Genomic DNA, 8672 nt, shown 5'->3' on the forward strand with positions numbered 1-8672 from the left:
TTGCAGACCTGTAGGGATATTAAAAGAAATGGCAGGGAGTATTTTGCTCTGCTTAAAATCCTTTAGCTTTTTGATAGAAGTAACAGACGTGCAAATTTGCACAACAAACAATCTGTTTTCCAGAAGTATGAATGCTTACATGATTGCCAGCAGGGGGATTTTCAATAAAATGGAAGGAGACATTTGACTTCTGAAACTTCCAGCATTTGGCTCAGTGAAGTTCCTCATTGCTTGCTGCCCTGGCCTTCCTCCTTGTGATCTCAGAGCAGAACCTTGAGGAGTGGGAATGGGGTGGTTCCATTCCTGTGTCTGGATCATAGGAATCAGAGTAGTCAGTAATCCAGAAGCTGATGTTTTCAGTTATGTGGAAAGGAGTTGAGGCAAACTACTGCTCTCAATGATGTGCTGAAGCATTGTGAAGCACAGGGAAGTCTAAGCGTTCTGTGACAAGGAAGATGAAAGGGAGATAATCCATTTCATCTTCCCCTCCAGGGCTTTAAAGCCTCTACAAGTATTCAGTGAAGGAAAGTGATCTCTGCTCTTGCCTTCTAATCTCTCCCCACCTGAGCTGCCTAGCCTTCTCTTTCAGAGACTTCGCTGAGGTCACCATATGGTTTCTTTCTTTGTTCTTCACTCTTACTCTTTTTAGACTCGAAACAATTAATAACAGCATTAGCTTCAAGGTTCTGGATATCTCAGAGGTGAATCCACCGAGACAGGAACTCTGCCAGGCTGTTTTAGCTCACTGATCAGTTTCTGTGGTAATGAAGATTTTTGTTCGTTTTGTTTGATTTACTCTGTCATCATGGCAGAACACTCTCTGGAGCTGTCTTTGGAAGCTCTAGAGATCTTGAATTTTATATGCTTCTTTCCAAGTGTTGTGAACACTGAGAACTACAGTACTGCACAGAGTATATGGTAATGTATAGGTGTTATGTCAGATGGGTGTACAGCTTTTTCCTTTGGGAGGCAAAGCCTAGAGCCAAATTAACTATGGATTCACTGTGTGTCAGGGACATCATGTAAGGGAAGAAGGAACAGGCGGATAGAAGATCTGCTGAGACCAGGCTGGTGCCTGCTTACGTTTCTGCAGTCAGTTCTAAAGCTGGTGGGTACCCAAGTGTCTTAAGAGCACTCAGCTACTGTATATGCTATCTACTCACAGTGGTGTCTGCAGCTGAGGCTGCAAAGCCATGTGTTCAGAAATGGGAAAAAAGAAAGATAGCAGCACTGGTCTCTCAGGTCAGAATTGTACTTGTACACGTTCTGCAATTAGTAGTCTGTCTTACATTCCCTGTAGGCCAGTTTGGAGTTCCTCATGCTGTTAATACCATTTTGCAATGCATTTCAGAGTATGCTTTTATGAACAGCATAAGCAAGTCTAAGTCCATAATGCTACCAACAGCAGAAGACCTTCTCCTCCCTCTTGCTAGCCACACTAGTCCCCCTGCCCTTGTGTCAGTGCCAACATTCCTGTGGTCAGTGGGGAGCTGAATCAGATTCCCAGCCTTTTATTTTTTTATTTATTTTTTTTTAGCAGGGAAGGTTTTCAGCCAGATGATCAAGTTGAACATACTCACTGCATATCTTCCTGGTCTTAAACCTGGCATGATGGGGAGCACATGGTAAATGGCAAGAGCAGGGATGGCTCCATTCATCTGGTTGCAGATTAGTTTGCACCAACTGTGAGACTGCACCAGAGATCATGCAAATCAAGAGCTTTAGCTTTTTATTGCTAATCTGGAGTGTTCAGTTTTCTGAGCAGCCAGGTAGTATAGTAGTGTTTCTCTGGCACTTTTCTGTCTTCTGTGGATGAGGAAACTGAGAAAGAATGCAAAAACTTCCTTCACATGCTTTTGTTTGCTGGCATGGGAGGAAAGCTTTAAAATTTCTACTTAGTTACTGGTATAAATGTGATACATAATTAGGACTTCAGTGGGAAACAACTGAGCTAAATATGAGTATAGGGGCTCTCACCACTGAGACTTTATTTGACATGCATTTAAAATATTCTTCAAAGAGGTTTCTGAAAGGAAGGTTTTAACAAAACTGCTGCTTTGCTGAGATGCAGCACAACTGGATCAAATTAAATAAAACCTGAATTTTAAAAGCATCTTGTGATTTGAGATACTGCAGAAAGCCTCTTTAAAATGTGTCTGAGATTGAGCATCCATCAACGGAGGAAATCCCTAACACTAGGGGCTTTATAGAAATCTAAGCTTTCATATTTGAACTATTTCTCCATACAGCTGGAAACCTAATGTAAACAGGGCCTAAGCAACTTGGCCAAAGTGATTTAGGGAATCAGAACTGCTGACTGCTAATCCTAGCTCAGATTTCTAGCCACATGCCTGGAATGCTAACATTTGGCTTTATTGTTTTGTGTTTTTGTTTAGTCTCTGCTATGAGGTACATTGGGGAACAGTAAAGCAGGGACTCTTAAAATAACACCTCTGCCTTCTTTCTTAAGAAGGACCTTCTTTTTTGCTGAACCTTAGGACAAGTACAGACTCCATGATAACATATTTCTGTGTGAGAAGTCATTTTTGCCTACTTTGACTTTAAAAACCATGCACATGGGAAGTTAAGGAGGGTGTGAATAACCTGGTTTCTTTTCTGGAAGAGTGACGCAGATGCAGTATATTGGATGCCAGGATGGCTTTGTTATTAGTTATATGTTACCATTACATCTGCTTACTGCAGTCACAGGTCAGTGCCTGATTCTGTCAGCACTCTACAGACACCATAGGAAGATGTTTGTTATTGGCCTGAAGATCTGTTTTACTCTTAGATTTTGAGAAAAAAACAGTTGGATACAGGAAGATGGCACTCTGCAAGGAGACAATTATTGGTGGGCAAAATAAACAGTTCTCATGGTTGCAACCTGCCTGGTAGGAGAGATAACATAGAGAGTTTGAAAGAGACACAAAATGTCTTTGTGAATGCTTATGGGAGAGCAGTGCTCAGGTGAAACAAGCAAGTAGGAACAAAATGGGTAGGTAACTTTTCAGATTTTTTTTTCAATTTAATTTACCTCCCAAAGGAGTTGCTCCATAACCCTGATTGTAAATCTTCTGGGGTTAACATTAGCATTTTAGTTTGGACCAGAAGTGAACTTTTGAAGCACACCTAATTGTCTCCACTTAGTGCACATTGGTTTACACTGCAGACTGGTCACAGAGCACATGAACTGGGTTCTTTTTGAGGCAAACTAAATCAGAAATATGTTCCATCTGCCACTGAGGGGGTCAAACATACAGAACCAGGCAAAAAATAATATAAAATAATTAACCACACACTCACTAATATATTTAGCATGAAGTCAAGGTCCTCAAAACCAATTGCTTTACTCTACAGATACACTGCTGTTGCATGGTGCTACTTGCTATTGTAGAAATAATTTAGTTTGTTTCTTTTTTTTTTGAAGGAATACAGCTATTTGATAAACTCTCAGGTGCTCTTTGCTTGTATTTCTTACGTATGCTGATATCATCTATAATGCCTCAGTGGCATTTGCTCAGGTAGCAGTATATCCTACTCTTAGTATTTGCAGTGAAATTGCACCTATTTGAGGACAAAGTTTTGAGATTCACAGGGAGCATCTTGTCAGCTAAAATAGTGTATTAAAGGTAAATCTCAAATGCCTACTCAGCAATTTTGGCAGTGGCATGTATGGAAACAAACAGTTAAAGACAGTGAAGGTCAGATATTCTCTCTTAGGGGATTTTGACTTGAAATGTGAGAATTCTTAAAAATACATTACAGATTTTAACAGAACATTTGGAAACACTTTTCTCTCTTTCCCATGTGTGACCATAGAGTCATTCATCAGCCTCTCCTCCCCACTTACTTGGCCCCACAATGGAAATATCTAGGGGCAGTATACTGTTGATCTTGTATGTTTTATTAAGGCTTAGAACATTTGCACATCCTACAGAAGAGTTCAGAAGAGAAGCATTCTGGTAACGTGGAGCACAAAGACATGAGGTGGTGGGCAGGAGTGTGGCAACATTCCCCTGTCTCCATACTCATGGAGAGGGAAGGGAAGAATTTACCAAAAGGTGTTAAAGGGAAACATAGCACACTCTCACAATCATCCACAGGGAAAAGGAGGGCGCCAGAGAGGTGAAGCCTATTTCTGCCCTTAGGCTTGTACGGGTACAGCCATCCAAAGCCTTTTCTGTAGTTCTGTGTCTTCAGGCTTATATATGTGTGAGATGATGGTCAGAAAGGGTGGTAACAGAAGAATCCTAGTTTCACTGCAACTCAACTCCTACAAGAATGAAAGACAATAAATTTCACGACCTGTCACCACAAACGCCAGGCACATTTATTAAACAAAGCCTTTGCAGTACAATATAAATAACATAGGAACTTGATAACAGAAAAAAAAAAAAGAAAATGTTGCTAAAATTAAAAGCACAGAACCCTCCCCCTAAGAAGGGATAGAAGAATACTAAAATGCATGCTACAAGTGTCAGGTCATACTTGTAATTCATTCTTAAAGGGACTTTAAAAATGTGCTATGAACATGAAACCCCTCTATTTTAATGGAATGGAATCTTCAAAATGCATTCTATTTGAGAATTATTTCTCTGAGCAACCAATAATGGCATGAAGTGGCATATAACATATGGCATATAACAATACAAAATTAAGCCTGTTCCAAGTGGGTTAGGGCAGCATGTGGCAATATGTCACAATGCCATTTTTTCTCAGCCATGAGCTTGCCCCTTCTTTTCTGGGATGATAGCAGCTCACAGGAAGCCTGAAGAAGTGCTATAGCAGCTACCATCTCAGAGGAAAGCAAGCAATCGGCTGCTGCCACCAAAGGCTTGCACATGCTGGGCAGCAAGCTGGTTTGGGAGCTGATGCCATACAGGAAGGTGCAATACTATTCAGAATTCCCATTTATTTGTGTTTAGAATGCAGCAGGACCTTGATAATGCCTACTAGGTAATATTTCTGCATAAGGCATAGATTTCCAATGGATCTTGGACCAGACCCCTGCTTAGAGTCATGTCTGATTACTTAAGAAATCCTAACTAGCAGACAGAATTTGCGTTAAAAGAGAAAAACCCCAGATTCTTTTTGGCATGCTTGTTGCTGCTAAGAGCAAATAAACAGAGGAGACTCCTCACAAATATTAGTAAATACACTGCATAGCAACTAACCTTTGGTTTATTGCATAGAATAATGCTGAAATACACCTAGGGGTTACAGCATGCTGCAAATTGGGTTTTTTTCATGGGAAAGTAAAGGCTAGAAGCACTCAGAATAAATCTGTGCCTGCAGCTGAGTGAAGATATACCTGACCAAGCCTTATACCAGCAAGTGTTGTGGAGTTCTGTGGAAGTGAGCAATTGGGTATATTTTTAGATTTTTTAAAGATGTGAAGTATCTGGGGTTTTGTGTGTTCACATTGATTTCCACCAATATTGTCAATTTCTTCCCCCAAAATCAACTGTGGAAAGAACAAGCAAAGGAATGTGGAAGAAACACAGCTTCCATAGCTAAAAGATGTAGTTTCTCATGATGTTCCCAGTTACGGTTTGTAACCCCCCGTGGTTCTGGCAAGGGGGTTCAGGTACATCCAGGGACTCTCCATCCTTCAGCACTTTTAATTAGATGTTAAGGGGTGTTCTTTTACTTAGGGACATGCAGATGAAGCAACTCCTTATTTTGACAAAGCAAAGACAAATTAAATGAAAAAAAAAGCTTAAAAATGTGAAATTTATCCTTTCTGTGAGCTAAATCAAGGGCAATCTTTTAATATTAAATATAGACTGTAATGGCTTTCCTCAGTAACAGTATCACCAGAATCACTACTGTGACAATGTCATCTCTGTCTATTCTGGATTCCTGAGTGACACAAAGTGGCTGTACCCCTCTAACCAGACTGTTCTGTGTATTACTTTACTGAATATTGCCTGTGAACTCCTGTTCACCCAAGAATGGTTATCTCTAGTTGTACAAAAATTTGTAACTCAAGTGGTCTGACTTCGAAGAAGGCAAAGCATGAAGATCACAGGAATTCATGTCCTCAGCTATTTGTACAGCCATTTTGCCATACACAGCTGTATGACAGAGTCATCTGAACTGGTCACAGCAATTCAGAATATTGATTTGCAAGGGAGCAACAGAGTTACCAGAGCCAACTCTTACTCTGCATAAGCAAACATGCCATGTATTTCGATACAAATTTTTCAGATTTCACTTCCAAAACAATGAACTAAGTTTATCTTGCTGTTTACATTGGAAAACCTGGATTTGTCTATGATTACCCACATTTGAAATTGCTGAATGAAGTGTTGTGAGAGTAGAATCAGAATTTCTGAGCCATTCTGCTCAAGGGAACAACAAACCCATTACTTAAATCCATAACACAGTATTACAAAAAGAAGAGATACACTGTCCATGTAGGTTGCTAGTGCAACAAAAGATGACACAAGATTTTAGACAGGCAGAACGTGATTTTAATTTACTATCTGCTAAATAAGTTGATTCAGTCTCTGATGTTCACATACTCGCAAGCACTAAGATGTATGCACATCTGAGCAATTTTGCCAGGGTCACCTCTATATCATGTGGATGGCAACACAACAAATAGTTTTCAAGTCCTCATTATATATCTTGGGTTTCTTTCCACTGGAGACAAAAAATAGGGTTTGGACAGGTTTTTATAGTCTTTAGGAGTCAACAGTTATTATGGGGAATCTTTTTGCCTTACAACCTTGTTTATTTTATCCTTTATAATCCTTCAACAAGGTTGCTGCTCATTCTGTTTGCTTCCTCTTCTCACATATTGTTATGATTATAGTCTGTCTTATTGCTGAGATAACAGGAAGAGGAATGGCTGTTCTACTGTGATACAGCTTTGCTGCTTTGCTCCATTGTTTCTTCTGGTGGTTTTGTATGCACATTTCCATTTAGGCCAATACTAGTATTTCTGTTACATGGCTTTATACACTGTAATGGCTAAAAAGTTTTTCCACCTTTCATTGTAAAGAAGCTTGCAGTACATTTAAACGTACTTGAGTATTGAAGATCTGGGGGTATGGCCCCAGAAATCATTGCACTATGTGCCAGAGTTTCTCGCCAGTGCATTACCTCAAGAACATCATTTGACATAAAGAATTTTCACTCTGGAGAGTGACTTTTTACAAGGGCACATTGTGACAGGAAAAAGGGAAATGGTTTTAAACTGAAAGAGGGTAGATTTAGATCAGATATAAGGAAGAAGTTCTTTACTGTGACTGTAGTGAGACACTGGAACAGGTTGTCCAGAGGAGCTGTGGATGCCCCACCCCTGGCAGTGTTCAACAGGGCAGGCTGGACAGGGCTTTGGGCAACCTGATCCAGTGGGAGGTGTCCGTGCCTGTGGGAGGGCGGTTGGGACTGGATGAGCTTTAAAGTCCCCTCCAACCCAAACCATTCTAATCCTATGAAAAATTTTATTTTATTTCTTTTTTCTTTGATGGATAATATTTTGTCACCTGCAATACGGAATTTGTTGTCTTGGCTAGAATCAGCCTAGTGGAGCTCTGTCTTCAGCAAATGCATCTATCCAAGTAATGAAGGACTGTGTATCCAAAGGGAGTAGTATGACTCTTAACAAATTATTACTTTATTTGATTAGGTTTATTAAAGTGGCTTGCAAAGAGTTAGTAGTCACTAAAATTACAGGGCACTTAAGAAAATGTTGGTGCAGTAACTAACAGTGATCAGCTGCAGAGTTTAACTGCATTTATTCCCTTTGGTTTTGCAAAATTGCAGTTTAGGACTTAAATACGCATTCAGTAAAGAAATAAAAGCAATGATACAAATTGTTATTGACTCACTCTTTGCTTTTGTCCTTTTGGCAGAGGTGAATGCAACCACATTTTCCATGTTCTCCCCTGTTGAAGCAGTAAAGTAAAATGGTCCTTCAGCCAGGTTGATGTGAAATCTGCTAGTCTTGTAACAGAACCCAAATTACTGTGAAAGGCAGTTGATGCTGAGCTTCCAAATTTCATATGATATTGGCTTAGGAACACTTAAACATTACTTGTAAGAGGTTCAGAAAAGATAACTGGGGCTGGGCAGGGAGGGGAGGAAGGTTTGGCAACATCTTAAATCACTGCAACTATTTCTTAAATGAAAAATCACACAAGCCTAGGGATTCTAGTCGGTCATGACAGTAATTACTGTACCACAGCTTTTTGTCATCCATTACAAACCCCCTGGAAGTGCTGATAAGTGTGCTCAGAATAGACAAGCTGCTCACTTGCATCTTTTCCAGAAGTATGGCCATTAGTCACTTGGGAGACAATTTAAGAGAAGTTTGGCTTTTTCACTGTATTGAAAAGAAGATACTATTTGATTTTTGCCTTGAAATGTGGCTTTCAAAATGTTAAGTTAGAAAATGCGTGTGAAGAATACAAGGCTAGAAGTTCACTGATTCCAAAATTTAATTGGTGCTATTTTTTTGTCCCATAAATTCAGTCATTCTCAATGAGAGGTAAAAGAATGTGTAAATGTGATTTCCCCAGGATTTAACACATTCTAATTGATTGCATGCTAAGGCCATCAAACAGCTTCACAGAAACATAGCTAGAAGGAGAAACATTCACCAACAAAAAGGCACCAGACCAATGAAGTTTTGAGCTTAAGTGAAAAAAAGAGGTGCTGTA

This window comes from Melopsittacus undulatus, chromosome 2 (assembly GCF_012275295.1).
Source record: "Melopsittacus undulatus isolate bMelUnd1 chromosome 2, bMelUnd1.mat.Z, whole genome shotgun sequence".
Taxonomy (NCBI): Eukaryota; Metazoa; Chordata; class Aves; order Psittaciformes; family Psittaculidae; genus Melopsittacus; species Melopsittacus undulatus.